Below are 19,685 nucleotides of genomic sequence, written 5' to 3' on the forward strand. Positions count from 1 at the left end.
TGTTTTCTAGGAGATCGTATCAGTGGAAGGCTTGTTGTTAGATGAGCTCTGACAGAGAAGTTTGTAAGGTGATGTGTGACTGAGAAACCTGTTTGTTAAAGAGCTCTTACAGAGAAGCCTGGGTGTTATGTGACCTCATAAATGGAAGGATGGTTGTTTTGTGACCTAATAATGAGAAGCATGTTTGTCAGGTGAGCTCTTACAGAGAAGCCTGGTTGTTACGTGACCTCTGGAAGAGAAGCCTGTTTGTTAGGTCACTACTGATGGAGAAGCTTGATTGTTATGTAGTCTCTGACAGTGAAGACTTGTTGGTAGGTGACCTCATAAAGAAGCCTGGTTGTTCGGTGACCTCTAATGAGGCATACAGAGAAGCCTTGTTACAGAGAAGCCTAGTTGTTATGTGACCTCATAAAGGGAAGACTGGTTGTTGGGTGATCTAATAAGGAGATACCTGTTTGTTAGGCGAGCTCTGAGAGAAGCCTGGTTATCAGGTTCTCTCTGACAGACAAGCATGGTGGTTTGGTCACCTCTTAAAGGGAAGGCTGACTGTTATGTGATCTGTAATAAGTGGACGCCTTGTTGTTAGATGACTTCTGACAGAGAAGTCTTGTTGTTAGGTGATGTCTGACAGAGAAACCAGTTTGTTACATGACCACTTACACAGAAGCTTGGTTGTTAGGTGATCTCTGACAGAGAAGCATGTTTTTAAGGTGACATGTGATGGAGAAGCCTGGTTGTGAGGCAACCTCTGACAGAGAAGGCTGTTTGTTAAGGCAGCTCTTAAATAGAATCTTGATTATAAGGTTGTCTCTGTCAGAGAAGACTGGTTTGTAGGTGAACTCATAGAGAGAACACTGTTTTTTGGGTGATCTAAAAAGTAGCCGCCTGGTTGTTAAGTGACCTCGGAAAGAGAAGTCTACCTAGCAGTGTTCTGACAGAGAAGACTGTTGGTAGGTGACCTCACAAAGAGAAAACTTGCTGTTAAGTGATCTGTAATAAGGAGAAGCCTGTTTATTATGTGAGCTCTTAGAGAAACACTTGGATATTATGTGACCTCATAAAGAGAAACTGGTTGTTGGGTGATCTAAGAAGGAGAAGCCTGTTTGTTACGAGAGCTCTGACAGAAAAGCCTGGTTTTTAGGTGACTTCTGATGGATAAGGTTGGTTGTTATGTAATGTCTGACAGTGAAGACTGGTTGGTAGGTGACCTCGTGAAGAGAAGCCTGGTTCTTCGGTTATCTCTAAGAAGCATTCCAGTGAAGCTTGACTCTAGAGAGGCCTTGTTGTTATGTGACCTCTTTAAGAGAAGACTGGTTGTTGGGTGATCTTATGAGGAGAAGCCCCTTGGTTAGGCGTGCTCTTACAGAAGCCTGGTTATCAGGTTATCTCTGAGAGAGAAGTTTGGTTTTTAGGTCACGTCTCCCATCGGAGACTTATTGTTGGGTGATCTGTAGTCACTGGAAGGCTTGTGGTCAGACGATGTCTGACAGAGAATTCTTGTTAAGTCATGTCTGACAGAGAAACCTGTTTGTTACAGAGCTCTTACAGAGAAGCCTGATTGTTATGTGACCTCATAAAGAGAAGACTGGTTGTTAGGTGACATCCAAAAGAGACGCCTGGTGCTTAGGTGACCTCCAAAAGAGATGCCTGGTGATGAGGTGACTTCTGACAGAGAAGGTAAGTTGTTACATTATCTCTGACAGTGAAGACTGGTTGGTTGCTGACCTCACAAAGAGAAGCGTGGTTGTCAGGTGATCTCCAGTAAGGAGGAACCTGGTAGTCATGTGATCCATAATGAGGGTAAGCCTGGTAGGTTACCTCTGACCGAGAAGACCTATTGTTAGGTGACATCTGAGAGAGACGCCTGCCCATCAGGTTGTCTCTGACAGAGAAGAATGGTTGCTCAATCACGTCTTATAGGGAATACTGAATGTTAGGTGACCTGTAATGAGTGGAAGGCTTCTTGTTAGATGACTTCTCACACAGAAGTCTTGTCAGGTGATGTCTGAAAGAGAAACCTGTTTAATACAGAGCGCGTACAGAGAATCCTGGTTGTTACGTGACCTCATACAGGGAAGGCTGGTTTTTGGGTGATCTAATAAGGAGAAGCCTGTTGGTTAGGTGCTCTTACAGAAGCCTGGTTATCTGGTTATATGTGACAGAGAAGCATGGTTTTTAGGTCACCTCTTAAAGGGAAGACTGTTTTCTAGGAGATCGTATCAGTGGAAGGCTTGTTGTTAGATGAGCTCTGACAGAGAAGTTTGTAAGGTGATGTGTGACTGAGAAACCTGTTTGTTAAAGAGCTCTTACAGAGAAGCCTGGGTGTTATGTGACCTCATAAATGGAAGGATGGTTGTTTTGTGACCTAATAATGAGAAGCATGTTTGTCAGGTGAGCTCTTACAGAGAAGCCTGGTTGTTACGTGACCTCTGGAAGAGAAGCCTGTTTGTTAGGTCACTACTGATGGAGAAGCTTGATTGTTATGTAGTCTCTGACAGTGAAGACTTGTTGGTAGGTGACCTCATAAAGAAGCCTGGTTGTTCGGTGACCTCTAATGAGGCATACAGAGAAGCCTTGTTACAGAGAAGCCTAGTTGTTATGTGACCTCATAAAGGGAAGACTGGTTGTTGGGTGATCTAATAAGGAGATACCTGTTTGTTAGGCGAGCTCTGAGAGAAGCCTGGTTATCAGGTTCTCTCTGACAGACAAGCATGGTGGTTTGGTCACCTCTTAAAGGGAAGGCTGACTGTTACGTGATCTGTAATAAGTGGACGCCTTGTTGTTAGATGACTTCTGACAGAGAAGTCTTGTTGTTAGGTGATGTCTGACAGAGAAACCAGTTTGTTACATGACCACTTACACAGAAGCTTGGTTGTTAGGTGATCTCTGACAGAGAAGCATGTTTTTAAGGTGACATGTGATGGAGAAGCCTGGTTGTGAGGCAACCTCTGACAGAGAAGGCTGTTTGTTAAGGCAGCTCTTAAATAGAATCTTGATTATAAGGTTGTCTCTGTCAGAGAAGACTGGTTTGTAGGTGAACTCATAGAGAGAACACTGTTTTTCGGGTGATCTAAAAAGTAGCCGCCTGGTTAAGTGACCTCTGAAAGAGAAGTCTACCTAGCAGTGTTCTGACAGAGAAGACTGTTGGTAGGTGACCTCACAAAGAGAAAACTTGCTGTTAAGTGATCTGTAATAAGGAGAAGCCTGTTTATTATGTGAGCTCTTAGAGAAACACTTGGATATTATGTGACCTCATAAAGAGAAACTGGTTGTTGGGTGATCTAAGAAGGAGAAGCCTGTTTGTTACGAGAGCTCTGACAGAAAAGCCTGGTTTTTAGGTGACTTCTGATGGATAAGGTTGGTTGTTATGTAATGTCTGACAGTGAAGACTGGTTGTTAGGTGACCTCGTGAAGAGAAGCCTGGTTCTTCGGTTATCTCTAAGAAGCATTCCAGTGAAGCTTGACTCTAGAGAGGCCTTGTTGTTATGTGACCTCTTTAAGAGAAGACTGGTTGTTGGGTGATCTTATGAGGAGAAGCCCCTTGGTTAGGCGTGCTCTTACAGAAGCCTGGTTATCAGGTTATCTCTGAGAGAGAAGTTTGGTTTTTAGGTCACGTCTCCCATCGGAGACTTATTGTTGGGTGATCTGTAGTCACTGGAAGGCTTGTGGTCAGACGATGTCTGACAGAGAATTCTTGTTAAGTCATGTCTGACAGAGAAACCTGTTTGTTACAGAGCTCTTACAGAGAAGCCTGATTGTTATGTGACCTCATAAAGAGAAGACTGGTTGTTAGGTGACATCCAAAAGAGACGCCTGGTGCTTAGGTGACCTCCAAAAGAGATGCCTGGTGATGAGGTGACTTCTGACAGAGAAGGTAACTTGTTACATTATGTCTGACAGTGAAGACTGGTTGGTTGCTGACCTCACAAAGAGAAGCGTGGTTGTCAGGTGATCTCCAGTAAGGAGGAACCTCGCAGTCATGTGATCCATAATGAGGGTAAGCCTGGTAGGTTACCTCTGACCGAGAAGACTGATTGTTAGGTGACATCTGAGAGAGACGCCTGCTCATCAGGTTGTCTCTGACAGAGAAGCATGGTTGCTCATTCACGTCTTATAGGGAATACTGAATGTTAGGTGACCTGTAATGAGTGGAAGGCTTCTTGTTAGATGACTTCTCACACAGAAGTCTTGTCAGGTGATGTCTGAAAGAGAAACCTGTTTAATACAGAGCGCGTACAGAGAATCCTGGTTGTTACGTGACCTCATACAGGGAAGGCTGGTTTTTGGGTGATCTAATAAGGAGAAGCCTGTTGGTTAGGTGCTCTTACAGAAGCCTGGTTATCTGGTTATATGTGACAGAGAAGCATGGTTTTTAGGTCACCTCTTAAAGGGAAGACTGTTTTCTAGGAGATCGTATCAGTGGAAGGCTTGTTGTTAGATGAGCTCTGACAGAGAAGTTTGTAAGGTGATGTGTGACTGAGAAACCTGTTTGTTAAAGAGCTCTTACAGAGAAGCCTGGGTGTTATGTGACCTCATAAATGGAAGGATGGTTGTTTTGTGACCTAATAATGAGAAGCATGTTTGTCAGGTGAGCTCTTACAGAGAAGCCTGGTTGTTACGTGACCTCTGGAAGAGAAGCCTGTTTGTTAGGTCACTACTGATGGAGAAGCTTGATTGTTATGTAGTCTCTGACAGTGAAGACTTGTTGGTAGGTGACCTCATAAAGAAGCCTGGTTGTTCGGTGACCTCTAATGAGGCATACAGAGAAGCCTTGTTACAGAGAAGCCTAGTTGTTATGTGACCTCATAAAGGGAAGACTGGTTGTTGGGTGATCTAATAAGGAGATACCTGTTTGTTAGGCGAGCTCTGAGAGAAGCCTGGTTATCAGGTTCTCTCTGACAGACAAGCATGGTGGTTTGGTCACCTCTTAAAGGGAAGGCTGACTGTTACGTGATCTGTAATAAGTGGACGCCTTGTTGTTAGATGACTTCTGACAGAGAAGTCTTGTTGTTAGGTGATGTCTGACAGAGAAACCAGTTTGTTACATGACCACTTACACAGAAGCTTGGTTGTTAGGTGATCTCTGACAGAGAAGCATGTTTTTAAGGTGACATGTGATGGAGAAGCCTGGTTGTGAGGCAACCTCTGACAGAGAAGGCTGTTTGTTAAGGCAGCTCTTAAATAGAATCTTGATTATAAGGTTGTCTCTGTCAGAGAAGACTGGTTTGTAGGTGAACTCATAGAGAGAACACTGTTTTTTGGGTGATCTAAAAAGTAGCCGCCTGGTTGTTAAGTGACCTCGGAAAGAGAAGTCTACCTAGCAGTGTTCTGACAGAGAAGACTGTTGGTAGGTGACCTCACAAAGAGAAAACTTGCTGTTAAGTGATCTGTAATAAGGAGAAGCCTGTTTATTATGTGAGCTCTTAGAGAAACACTTGGATATTATGTGACCTCATAAAGAGAAACTGGTTGTTGGGTGATCTAAGAAGGAGAAGCCTGTTTGTTACGAGAGCTCTGACAGAAAAGCCTGGTTTTTAGGTGACTTCTGATGGATAAGGTTGGTTGTTATGTAATGTCTGACAGTGAAGACTGGTTGGTAGGTGACCTCGTGAAGAGAAGCCTGGTTCTTCGGTTATCTCTAAGAAGCATTCCAGTGAAGCTTGACTCTAGAGAGGCCTTGTTGTTATGTGACCTCTTTAAGAGAAGACTGGTTGTTGGGTGATCTTATGAGGAGAAGCCCCTTGGTTAGGCGTGCTCTTACAGAAGCCTGGTTATCAGGTTATCTCTGAGAGAGAAGTTTGGTTTTTAGGTCACGTCTCCCATCGGAGACTTATTGTTGGGTGATCTGTAGTCACTGGAAGGCTTGTGGTCAGACGATGTCTGACAGAGAATTCTTGTTAAGTCATGTCTGACAGAGAAACCTGTTTGTTACAGAGCTCTTACAGAGAAGCCTGATTGTTATGTGACCTCATAAAGAGAAGACTGGTTGTTAGGTGACATCCAAAAGAGACGCCTGGTGCTTAGGTGACCTCCAAAAGAGATGCCTGGTGATGAGGTGACTTCTGACAGAGAAGGTAAGTTGTTACATTATCTCTGACAGTGAAGACTGGTTGGTTGCTGACCTCACAAAGAGAAGCGTGGTTGTCAGGTGATCTCCAGTAAGGAGGAACCTGGTAGTCATGTGATCCATAATGAGGGTAAGCCTGGTAGGTTACCTCTGACCGAGAAGACCTATTGTTAGGTGACATCTGAGAGAGACGCCTGCTCATCAGGTTGTCTCTGACAGAGAAGAATGGTTGCTCAATCACGTCTTATAGGGAATACTGAATGTTAGGTGACCTGTAATGAGTGGAAGGCTTCTTGTTAGATGACTTCTCACAGAGAAGTCTTGTCAGGTGATGTCTGAAAGAGAAACCTGTTTAATACAGAGCGCGTACAGAGAATCCTGGTTGTTACGTGACCTCATACAGGGAAGGCTGGTTTTTGGGTGATCTAATAAGGAGAAGCCTGTTGGTTAGGTGCTCTTACAGAAGCCTGGTTATCTGGTTATATGTGACAGAGAAGCATGGTTTTTAGGTCACCTCTTAAAGGGAAGACTGTTTTCTAGGAGATCGTATCAGTGGAAGGCTTGTTGTTAGATGAGCTCTGACAGAGAAGTTTGTAAGGTGATGTGTGACTGAGAAACCTGTTTGTTAAAGAGCTCTTACAGAGAAGCCTGGGTGTTATGTGACCTCATAAATGGAAGGATGGTTGTTTTGTGACCTAATAATGAGAAGCATGTTTGTCAGGTGAGCTCTTACAGAGAAGCCTGGTTGTTACGTGACCTCTGGAAGAGAAGCCTGTTTGTTAGGTCACTACTGATGGAGAAGCTTGATTGTTATGTAGTCTCTGACAGTGAAGACTTGTTGGTAGGTGACCTCATAAAGAAGCCTGGTTGTTCGGTGACCTCTAATGAGGCATACAGAGAAGCCTTGTTACAGAGAAGCCTAGTTGTTATGTGACCTCATAAAGGGAAGACTGGTTGTTGGGTGATCTAATAAGGAGATACCTGTTTGTTAGGCGAGCTCTGAGAGAAGCCTGGTTATCAGGTTCTCTCTGACAGACAAGCATGGTGGTTTGGTCACCTCTTAAAGGGAAGGCTGACTGTTATGTGATCTGTAATAAGTGGACGCCTTGTTGTTAGATGACTTCTGACAGAGAAGTCTTGTTGTTAGGTGATGTCTGACAGAGAAACCAGTTTGTTACATGACCACTTACACAGAAGCTTGGTTGTTAGGTGATCTCTGACAGAGAAGCATGTTTTTAAGGTGACATGTGATGGAGAAGCCTGGTTGTGAGGCAACCTCTGACAGAGAAGGCTGTTTGTTAAGGCAGCTCTTAAATAGAATCTTGATTATAAGGTTGTCTCTGTCAGAGAAGACTGGTTTGTAGGTGAACTCATAGAGAGAACACTGTTTTTTGGGTGATCTAAAAAGTAGCCGCCTGGTTGTTAAGTGACCTCGGAAAGAGAAGTCTACCTAGCAGTGTTCTGACAGAGAAGACTGTTGGTAGGTGACCTCACAAAGAGAAAACTTGCTGTTAAGTGATCTGTAATAAGGAGAAGCCTGTTTATTATGTGAGCTCTTAGAGAAACACTTGGATATTATGTGACCTCATAAAGAGAAACTGGTTGTTGGGTGATCTAAGAAGGAGAAGCCTGTTTGTTACGAGAGCTCTGACAGAAAAGCCTGGTTTTTAGGTGACTTCTGATGGATAAGGTTGGTTGTTATGTAATGTCTGACAGTGAAGACTGGTTGGTAGGTGACCTCGTGAAGAGAAGCCTGGTTCTTCGGTTATCTCTAAGAAGCATTCCAGTGAAGCTTGACTCTAGAGAGGCCTTGTTGTTATGTGACCTCTTTAAGAGAAGACTGGTTGTTGGGTGATCTTATGAGGAGAAGCCCCTTGGTTAGGCGTGCTCTTACAGAAGCCTGGTTATCAGGTTATCTCTGAGAGAGAAGTTTGGTTTTTAGGTCACGTCTCCCATCGGAGACTTATTGTTGGGTGATCTGTAGTCACTGGAAGGCTTGTGGTCAGACGATGTCTGACAGAGAATTCTTGTTAAGTCATGTCTGACAGAGAAACCTGTTTGTTACAGAGCTCTTACAGAGAAGCCTGATTGTTATGTGACCTCATAAAGAGAAGACTGGTTGTTAGGTGACATCCAAAAGAGACGCCTGGTGCTTAGGTGACCTCCAAAAGAGATGCCTGGTGATGAGGTGACTTCTGACAGAGAAGGTAAGTTGTTACATTATCTCTGACAGTGAAGACTGGTTGGTTGCTGACCTCACAAAGAGAAGCGTGGTTGTCAGGTGATCTCCAGTAAGGAGGAACCTGGTAGTCATGTGATCCATAATGAGGGTAAGCCTGGTAGGTTACCTCTGACCGAGAAGACCTATTGTTAGGTGACATCTGAGAGAGACGCCTGCCCATCAGGTTGTCTCTGACAGAGAAGAATGGTTGCTCAATCACGTCTTATAGGGAATACTGAATGTTAGGTGACCTGTAATGAGTGGAAGGCTTCTTGTTAGATGACTTCTCACACAGAAGTCTTGTCAGGTGATGTCTGAAAGAGAAACCTGTTTAATACAGAGCGCGTACAGAGAATCCTGGTTGTTACGTGACCTCATACAGGGAAGGCTGGTTTTTGGGTGATCTAATAAGGAGAAGCCTGTTGGTTAGGTGCTCTTACAGAAGCCTGGTTATCTGGTTATATGTGACAGAGAAGCATGGTTTTTAGGTCACCTCTTAAAGGGAAGACTGTTTTCTAGGAGATCGTATCAGTGGAAGGCTTGTTGTTAGATGAGCTCTGACAGAGAAGTTTGTAAGGTGATGTGTGACTGAGAAACCTGTTTGTTAAAGAGCTCTTACAGAGAAGCCTGGGTGTTATGTGACCTCATAAATGGAAGGATGGTTGTTTTGTGACCTAATAATGAGAAGCATGTTTGTCAGGTGAGCTCTTACAGAGAAGCCTGGTTGTTACGTGACCTCTGGAAGAGAAGCCTGTTTGTTAGGTCACTACTGATGGAGAAGCTTGATTGTTATGTAGTCTCTGACAGTGAAGACTTGTTGGTAGGTGACCTCATAAAGAAGCCTGGTTGTTCGGTGACCTCTAATGAGGCATACAGAGAAGCCTTGTTACAGAGAAGCCTAGTTGTTATGTGACCTCATAAAGGGAAGACTGGTTGTTGGGTGATCTAATAAGGAGATACCTGTTTGTTAGGCGAGCTCTGAGAGAAGCCTGGTTATCAGGTTCTCTCTGACAGACAAGCATGGTGGTTTGGTCACCTCTTAAAGGGAAGGCTGACTGTTACGTGATCTGTAATAAGTGGACGCCTTGTTGTTAGATGACTTCTGACAGAGAAGTCTTGTTGTTAGGTGATGTCTGACAGAGAAACCAGTTTGTTACATGACCACTTACACAGAAGCTTGGTTGTTAGGTGATCTCTGACAGAGAAGCATGTTTTTAAGGTGACATGTGATGGAGAAGCCTGGTTGTGAGGCAACCTCTGACAGAGAAGGCTGTTTGTTAAGGCAGCTCTTAAATAGAATCTTGATTATAAGGTTGTCTCTGTCAGAGAAGACTGGTTTGTAGGTGAACTCATAGAGAGAACACTGTTTTTTGGGTGATCTGAAAAGTAGCCGCCTGGTTGTTAAGTGACCTCTGAAAGAGAAGTCTACCTAGCAGTGTTCTGACAGAGAAGACTGTTGGTAGGTGACCTCACAAAGAGAAAACTTGCTGTTAAGTGATCTGTAATAAGGAGAAGCCTGTTTATTATGTGAGCTCTTAGAGAAACACTTGGATATTATGTGACCTCATAAAGAGAAACTGGTTGTTGGGTGATCTAAGAAGGAGAAGCCTGTTTGTTACGAGAGCTCTGACAGAAAAGCCTGGTTTTTAGGTGACTTCTGATGGATAAGGTTGGTTGTTATGTAATGTCTGACAGTGAAGACTGGTTGGTAGGTGACCTCGTGAAGAGAAGCCTGGTTCTTCGGTTATCTCTAAGAAGCATTCCAGTGAAGCTTGACTCTAGAGAGGCCTTGTTGTTATGTGACCTCTTTAAGAGAAGACTGGTTGTTGGGTGATCTTATGAGGAGAAGCCCCTTGGTTAGGCGTGCTCTTACAGAAGCCTGGTTATCAGGTTATCTCTGAGAGAGAAGTTTGGTTTTTAGGTCACGTCTCCCATCGGAGACTTATTGTTGGGTGATCTGTAGTCACTGGAAGGCTTGTGGTCAGACGATGTCTGACAGAGAATTCTTGTTAAGTCATGTCTGACAGAGAAACCTGTTTGTTACAGAGCTCTTACAGAGAAGCCTGATTGTTATGTGACCTCATAAAGAGAAGACTGGTTGTTAGGTGACATCCCAAAGAGACGCCTGGTGCTTAGGTGACCTCCAAAAGAGATGCCTGGTGATGAGGTGACTTCTGACAGAGAAGGTAAGTTGTTACATTATCTCTGACAGTGAAGACTGGTTGGTTGCTGACCTCACAAAGAGAAGCGTGGTTGTCAGGTGATCTCCAGTAAGGAGGAACCTGGTAGTCATGTGATCCATAATGAGGGTAAGCCTGGTAGGTTACCTCTGACCGAGAAGACCTATTGTTAGGTGACATCTGAGAGAGACGCCTGCTCATCAGGTTGTCTCTGACAGAGAAGAATGGTTGCTCAATCACGTCTTATAGGGAATACTGAATGTTAGGTGACCTGTAATGAGTGGAAGGCTTCTTGTTAGATGACTTCTCACAGAGAAGTCTTGTCAGGTAATGTCTGAAAGAGAAACCTGTTTAATACAGAGCGCGTACAGAGAATCCTGGTTGTTACGTGACCTCATACAGGGAAGACTGGTTTTTGGGTGATCTAATAAGGAGAAGCCTGTTGGTTAGGTGCTCTTACAGAAGCCTGGTTATCTGGTTATATGTGACAGAGAAGCATGGTTTTTAGGTCACCTCTTAAAGGGAAGACTGTTTTCTAGGAGATCGTATCAGTGGAAGGCTTGTTGTTAGATGAGCTCTGACAGAGAAGTTTGTAAGGTGATGTGTGACTGAGAAACCTGTTTGTTAAAGAGCTCTTACAGAGAAGCCTGGGTGTTATGTGACCTCATAAATGGAAGGATGGTTGTTTTGTGACCTAATAATGAGAAGCATGTTTGTCAGGTGAGCTCTTACAGAGAAGCCTGGTTGTTACGTGACCTCTGGAAGAGAAGCCTGTTTGTTAGGTCACTACTGATGGAGAAGCTTGATTGTCATGTAGTCTCTGACAGTGAAGACTTGTTGGTAGGTGACCTCATAAAGAAGCCTTGTTGTTCGGTGACCTCTAATGAGGCATACAGAGAAGCCTTGTTACAGAGAAGCCTAGTTGTTATGTGACCTCATAAAGGGAAGACTGGTTGTTGGGTGATCTAATAAGGAGATACCTGTTTGTTAGGCGAGCTCTGAGAGAAGCCTGGTTATCAGGTTCTCTCTGACAGACAAGCATGGTGGTTTGGTCACCTCTTAAAGGGAAGGCTGACTGTTACGTGATCTGTAATAAGTGGACGCCTTGTTGTTAGATGACTTCTGACAGAGAAGTCTTGTTGTTAGGTGATGTCTGACAGAGAAACCAGTTTGTTACATGACCACTTACACAGAAGCTTGGTTGTTAGGTGATCTCTGACAGAGAAGCATGTTTTTAAGGTGACATGTGATGGAGAAGCCTGGTTGTGAGGCAACCTCTGACAGAGAAGGCTGTTTGTTAAGGCAGCTCTTAAATAGAATCTTGATTATAAGGTTGTCTCTGTCAGAGAAGACTGGTTTGTAGGTGAACTCATAGAGAGAACACTGTTTTTTGGGTGATCTGAAAAGTAGCCGCCTGGTTGTTAAGTGACCTCTGAAAGAGAAGTCTACCTAGCAGTGTTCTGACAGAGAAGACTGTTGGTAGGTGACCTCACAAAGAGAAAACTTGCTGTTAAGTGATCTGTAATAAGGAGAAGCCTGTTTATTATGTGAGCTCTTAGAGAAACACTTGGATATTATGTGACCTCATAAAGAGAAACTGGTTGTTGGGTGATCTAAGAAGGAGAAGCCTGTTTGTTACGAGAGCTCTGACAGAAAAGCCTGGTTTTTAGGTGACTTCTGATGGATAAGGTTGGTTGTTATGTAATGTCTGACAGTGAAGACTGGTTGTTAGGTGACCTCGTGAAGAGAAGCCTGGTTCTTCGGTTATCTCTAAGAAGCATTCCAGTGAAGCTTGACTCTAGAGAGGCCTTGTTGTTATGTGACCTCTTTAAGAGAAGACTGGTTGTTGGGTGATCTTATGAGGAGAAGCCCCTTGGTTAGGCGTGCTCTTACAGAAGCCTGGTTATCAGGTTATCTCTGAGAGAGAAGTTTGGTTTTTAGGTCACGTCTCCCATCGGAGACTTATTGTTGGGTGATCTGTAGTCACTGGAAGGCTTGTGGTCAGACGATGTCTGACAGAGAATTCTTGTTAAGTCATGTCTGACAGAGAAACCTGTTTGTTACAGAGCTCTTACAGAGAAGCCTGATTGTTATGTGACCTCATAAAGAGAAGACTGGTTGTTAGGTGACATCCCAAAGAGACGCCTGGTGCTTAGGTGACCTCCAAAAGAGATGCCTGGTGATGAGGTGACTTCTGACAGAGAAGGTAAGTTGTTACATTATCTCTGACAGTGAAGACTGGTTGGTTGCTGACCTCACAAAGAGAAGCGTGGTTGTCAGGTGATCTCCAGTAAGGAGGAACCTGGTAGTCATGTGATCCATAATGAGGGTAAGCCTGGTAGGTTACCTCTGACCGAGAAGACCTATTGTTAGGTGACATCTGAGAGAGACGCCTGCTCATCAGGTTGTCTCTGACAGAGAAGAATGGTTGCTCAATCACGTCTTATAGGGAATACTGAATGTTAGGTGACCTGTAATGAGTGGAAGGCTTCTTGTTAGATGACTTCTCACACAGAAGTCTTGTCAGGTGATGTCTGAAAGAGAAACCTGTTTAATACAGAGCGCGTACAGAGAATCCTGGTTGTTTCGTGACCTCATACAGGGAAGGCTGGTTTTTGGGTGATCTAATAAGGAGAAGCCTGTTGGTTAGGTGCTCTTACAGAAGCCTGGTTATCTGGTTATATGTGACAGAGAAGCATGGTTTTTAGGTCACCTCTTAAAGGGAAGACTGTTTTCTAGGAGATCGTATCAGTGGAAGGCTTGTTGTTAGATGAGCTCTGACAGAGAAGTTTGTAAGGTGATGTGTGACTGAGAAACCTGTTTGTTAAAGAGCTCTTACAGAGAAGCCTGGGTGTTATGTGACCTCATAAATGGAAGGATGGTTGTTTTGTGACCTAATAATGAGAAGCATGTTTGTCAGGTGAGCTCTTACAGAGAAGCCTGGTTGTTACGTGACCTCTGGAAGAGAAGCCTGTTTGTTAGGTCACTACTGATGGAGAAGCTTGATTGTTATGTAGTCTCTGACAGTGAAGACTTGTTGGTAGGTGACCTCATAAAGAAGCCTGGTTGTTCGGTGACCTCTAATGAGGCATACAGAGAAGCCTTGTTACAGAGAAGCCTAGTTGTTATGTGACCTCATAAAGGGAAGACTGGTTGTTGGGTGATCTAATAAGGAGATACCTGTTTGTTAGGCGAGCTCTGAGAGAAGCCTGGTTATCAGGTTCTCTCTGACAGACAAGCATGGTGGTTTGGTCACCTCTTAAAGGGAAGGCTGACTGTTACGTGATCTGTAATAAGTGGACGCCTTGTTGTTAGATGACTTCTGACAGAGAAGTCTTGTTGTTAGGTGATGTCTGACAGAGAAACCAGTTTGTTACATGACCACTTACACAGAAGCTTGGTTGTTAGGTGATCTCTGACAGAGAAGCATGTTTTTAAGGTGACATGTGATGGAGAAGCCTGGTTGTGAGGCAACCTCTGACAGAGAAGGCTGTTTGTTAAGGCAGCTCTTAAATAGAATCTTGATTATAAGGTTGTCTCTGTCAGAGAAGACTGGTTTGTAGGTGAACTCATAGAGAGAACACTGTTTTTTGGGTGATCTGAAAAGTAGCCGCCTGGTTGTTAAGTGACCTCTGAAAGAGAAGTCTACCTAGCAGTGTTCTGACAGAGAAGACTGTTGGTAGGTGACCTCACAAAGAGAAAACTTGCTGTTAAGTGATCTGTAATAAGGAGAAGCCTGTTTATTATGTGAGCTCTTAGAGAAACACTTGGATATTATGTGACCTCATAAAGAGAAACTGGTTGTTGGGTGATCTAAGAAGGAGAAGCCTGTTTGTTACGAGAGCTCTGACAGAAAAGCCTGGTTTTTAGGTGACTTCTGATGGATAAGGTTGGTTGTTATGTAATGTCTGACAGTGAAGACTGGTTGTTAGGTGACCTCGTGAAGAGAAGCCTGGTTCTTCGGTTATCTCTAAGAAGCATTCCAGTGAAGCTTGACTCTAGAGAGGCCTTGTTGTTATGTGACCTCTTTAAGAGAAGACTGGTTGTTGGGTGATCTTATGAGGAGAAGCCCCTTGGTTAGGCGTGCTCTTACAGAAGCCTGGTTATCAGGTTATCTCTGAGAGAGAAGTTTGGTTTTTAGGTCACGTCTCCCATCGGAGACTTATTGTTGGGTGATCTGTAGTCACTGGAAGGCTTGTGGTCAGACGATGTCTGACAGAGAATTCTTGTTAAGTCATGTCTGACAGAGAAACCTGTTTGTTACAGAGCTCTTACAGAGAAGCCTGATTGTTATGTGACCTCATAAAGAGAAGACTGGTTGTTAGGTGACATCCCAAAGAGACGCCTGGTGCTTAGGTGACCTCCAAAAGAGATGCCTGGTGATGAGGTGACTTCTGACAGAGAAGGTAAGTTGTTACATTATCTCTGACAGTGAAGACTGGTTGGTTGCTGACCTCACAAAGAGAAGCGTGGTTGTCAGGTGATCTCCAGTAAGGAGGAACCTGGTAGTCATGTGATCCATAATGAGGGTAAGCCTGGTAGGTTACCTCTGACCGAGAAGACCTATTGTTAGGTGACATCTGAGAGAGACGCCTGCTCATCAGGTTGTCTCTGACAGAGAAGAATGGTTGCTCAATCACGTCTTATAGGGAATACTGAATGTTAGGTGACCTGTAATGAGTGGAAGGCTTCTTGTTAGATGACTTCTCACACAGAAGTCTTGTCAGGTGATGTCTGAAAGAGAAACCTGTTTAATACAGAGCGCGTACAGAGAATCCTGGTTGTTTCGTGACCTCATACAGGGAAGGCTGGTTTTTGGGTGATCTAATAAGGAGAAGCCTGTTGGTTAGGTGCTCTTACAGAAGCCTGGTTATCTGGTTATATGTGACAGAGAAGCATGGTTTTTAGGTCACCTCTTAAAGGGAAGACTGTTTTCTAGGAGATCGTATCAGTGGAAGGCTTGTTGTTAGATGAGCTCTGACAGAGAAGTTTGTAAGGTGATGTGTGACTGAGAAACCTGTTTGTTAAAGAGCTCTTACAGAGAAGCCTGGGTGTTATGTGACCTCATAAATGGAAGGATGGTTGTTTTGTGACCTAATAATGAGAAGCATGTTTGTCAGGTGAGCTCTTACAGAGAAGCCTGGTTGTTACGTGACCTCTGGAAGAGAAGCCTGTTTGTTAGGTCACTACTGATGGAGAAGCTTGATTGTTATGTAGTCTCTGACAGTGAAGACTTGTTGGTAGGTGACCTCATAAAGAAGCCTGGTTGTTCGGTGACCTCTAATGAGGCATACAGAGAAGCCTTGTTACAGAGAAGCCTAGTTGTTATGTGACCTCATAAAGGGAAGACTGGTTGTTGGGTGATCTAATAAGGAGATACCTGTTTGTTAGGCGAGCTCTGAGAGAAGCCTGGTTATCAGGTTCTCTCTGACAGACAAGCATGGTGGTTTGGTCACCTCTTAAAGGGAAGGCTGACTGTTACGTGATCTGTAATAAGTGGACGCCTTGTTGTTAGATGACTTCTGACAGAGAAGTCTTGTTGTTAGGTGATGTCTGACAGAGAAACCAGTTTGTTACATGACCACTTACACAGAAGCTTGGTTGTTAGGTGATCTCTGACAGAGAAGCATGTTTTTAAGGTGACATGTGATGGAGAAGCCTGGTTGTGAGGCAACCTCTGACAGAGAAGGCTGTTTGTTAAGGCAGCTCTTAAATAGAATCTTGATTATAAGGTTGTCTCTGTCAGAGAAGACTGGTTTGTAGGTGAACTCATAGAGAGAACACTGTTTTTTGGGTGATCTAAAAAGTAGCCGCCTGGTTGTTAAGTGACCTCGGAAAGAGAAGTCTACCTAGCAGTGTTCTGACAGAGAAGACTGTTGGTAGGTGACCTCACAAAGAGAAAACTTGCTGTTAAGTGATCTGTAATAAGGAGAAGCCTGTTTATTATGTGAGCTCTTAGAGAAACACTTGGATATTATGTGACCTCATAAAGAGAAACTGGTTGTTGTGTGATCTAAGAAGGAGAAGCCTGTTTGTTACGAGAGCTCTGACAGAAAAGCCTGGTTTTTAGGTGACTTCTGATGGATAAGGTTGGTTGTTATGTAATGTCTGACAGTGAAGACTGGTTGTTAGGTGACCTCGTGAAGAGAAGCCTGGTTCTTCGGTTATCTCTAAGAAGCATTCCAGTGAAGCTTGACTCTAGAGAGGCCTTGTTGTTATGTGACCTCTTTAAGAGAAGACTGGTTGTTGGGTGATCTTATGAGGAGAAGCCCCTTGGTTAGGCGTGCTCTTACAGAAGCCTGGTTATCAGGTTATCTCTGAGAGAGAAGTTTGGTTTTTAGGTCACGTCTCCCATCGGAGACTTATTGTTGGGTGATCTGTAGTCACTGGAAGGCTTGTGGTCAGACGATGTCTGACAGAGAATTCTTGTTAAGTCATGTCTGACAGAGAAACCTGTTTGTTACAGAGCTCTTACAGAGAAGCCTGATTGTTATGTGACCTCATAAAGAGAAGACTGGTTGTTAGGTGACATCCAAAAGAGACGCCTGGTGCTTAGGTGACCTCCAAAAGAGATGCCTGGTGATGAGGTGACTTCTGACAGAGAAGGTAAGTTGTTACATTATCTCTGACAGTGAAGACTGGTTGGTTGCTGACCTCACAAAGAGAAGCGTGGTTGTCAGGTGATCTCCAGTAAGGAGGAACCTGGTAGTCATGTGATCCATAATGAGGGTAAGCCTGGTAGGTTACCTCTGACCGAGAAGACCTATTGTTAGGTGACATCTGAGAGAGACGCCTGCTCATCAGGTTGTCTCTGACAGAGAAGAATGGTTGCTCAATCACGTCTTATAGGGAATACTGAATGTTAGGTGACCTGTAATGAGTGGAAGGCTTCTTGTTAGATGACTTCTCACACAGAAGTCTTGTCAGGTGATGTCTGAAAGAGAAACCTGTTTAATACAGAGCGCGTACAGAGAATCCTGGTTGTTACGTGACCTCATACAGGGAAGGCTGGTTTTTGGGTGATCTAATAAGGAGAAGCCTGTTGGTTAGGTGCTCTTACAGAAGCCTGGTTATCTGGTTATATGTGACAGAGAAGCATGGTTTTTAGGTCACCTCTTAAAGGGAAGACTGTTTTCTAGGAGATCGTATCAGTGGAAGGCTTGTTGTTAGATGAGCTCTGACAGAGAAGTTTGTAAGGTGATGTGTGACTGAGAAACCTGTTTGTTAAAGAGCTCTTACAGAGAAGCCTGGGTGTTATGTGACCTCATAAATGGAAGGATGGTTGTTTTGTGACCTAATAATGAGAAGCATGTTTGTCAGGTGAGCTCTTACAGAGAAGCCTGGTTGTTACGTGACCTCTGGAAGAGAAGCCTGTTTGTTAGGTCACTACTGATGGAGAAGCTTGATTGTTATGTAGTCTCTGACAGTGAAGACTTGTTGGTAGGTGACCTCATAAAGAAGCCTGGTTGTTCGGTGACCTCTAATGAGGCATACAGAGAAGCCTTGTTACAGAGAAGCCTAGTTGTTATGTGACCTCATAAAGGGAAGACTGGTTGTTGGGTGATCTAATAAGGAGATACCTGTTTGTTAGGCGAGCTCTGAGAGAAGCCTGGTTATCAGGTTCTCTCTGACAGACAAGCATGGTGGTTTGGTCACCTCTTAAAGGGAAGGCTGACTGTTACGTGATCTGTAATAAGTGGACGCCTTGTTGTTAGATGACTTCTGACAGAGAAGTCTTGTTGTTAGGTGATGTCTGACAGAGAAACCAGTTTGTTACATGACCACTTACACAGAAGCTTGGTTGTTAGGTGATCTCTGACAGAGAAGCATGTTTTTAAGGTGACATGTGATGGAGAAGCCTGGTTGTGAGGCAACCTCTGACAGAGAAGGCTGTTTGTTAAGGCAGCTCTTAAATAGAATCTTGATTATAAGGTTGTCTCTGTCAGAGAAGACTGGTTTGTAGGTGAACTCATAGAGAGAACACTGTTTTTTGGGTGATCTAAAAAGTAGCCGCCTGGTTGTTAAGTGACCTCGGAAAGAGAAGTCTACCTAGCAGTGTTCTGACAGAGAAGACTGTTGGTAGGTGACCTCACAAAGAGAAAACTTGCTGTTAAGTGATCTGTAATAAGGAGAAGCCTGTTTATTATGTGAGCTCTTAGAGAAACACTTGGATATTATGTGACCTCATAAAGAGAAACTGGTTGTTGGGTGATCTAAGAAGGAGAAGCCTGTTTGTTACGAGAGCTCTGACAGAAAAGCCTGGTTTTTAGGTGACTTCTGATGGATAAGGTTGGTTGTTATGTAATGTCTGACAGTGAAGACTGGTTGGTAGGTGACCTCGTGAAGAGAAGCCTGGTTCTTCGGTTATCTCTAAGAAGCATTCCAGTGAAGCTTGACTCTAGAGAGGCCTTGTTGTTATGTGACCTCTTTAAGAGAAGACTGGTTGTTGGGTGATCTTATGAGGAGAAGCCCCTTGGTTAGGCGTGCTCTTACAGAAGCCTGGTTATCAGGTTATCTCTGAGAGAGAAGTTTGGTTTTTAGGTCACGTCTCCCATCGGAGACTTATTGTTGGGTGATCTGTAGTCACTGGAAGGCTTGTGGTCAGACGATGTCTGACAGAGAATTCTTGTTAAGTCATGTCTGACAGAGAAACCTGTTTGTTACAGAGCTCTTACAGAGAAGCCTGATTGTTATGTGACCTCATAAAGAGAAGACTGGTTGTTAGGTGACATCCAAAAGAGACGCCTGGTGCTTAGGTGACCTCCAAAAGAGATGCCTGGTGATGAGGTGACTTCTGACAGAGAAGGTAAGTTGTTACATTATCTCTGACAGTGAAGACTGGTTGGTTGCTGACCTCACAAAGAGAAGCGTGGTTGTCAGGTGATCTCCAGTAAGGAGGAACCTGGTAGTCATGTGATCCATAATGAGGGTAAGCCTGGTAGGTTACCTCTGACCGAGAAGACCTATTGTTAGGTGACATCTGAGAGAGACGCCTGCTCATCAGGTTGTCTCTGACAGAGAAGAATGGTTGCTCAATCACGTCTTATAGGGAATACTGAATGTTAGGTGACCTGTAATGAGTGGAAGGCTTCTTGTTAGATGACTTCTCACACAGAAGTCTTGTCAGGTGATGTCTGAAAGAGAAACCTGTTTAATACAGAGCGCGTACAGAGAATCCTGGTTGTTACGTGACCTCATACAGGGAAGGCTGGTTTTT

Source organism: Manis pentadactyla, chromosome 4, assembly GCF_030020395.1.
Source record: "Manis pentadactyla isolate mManPen7 chromosome 4, mManPen7.hap1, whole genome shotgun sequence".
NCBI classification, from domain to species: domain Eukaryota; kingdom Metazoa; phylum Chordata; class Mammalia; order Pholidota; family Manidae; genus Manis; species Manis pentadactyla.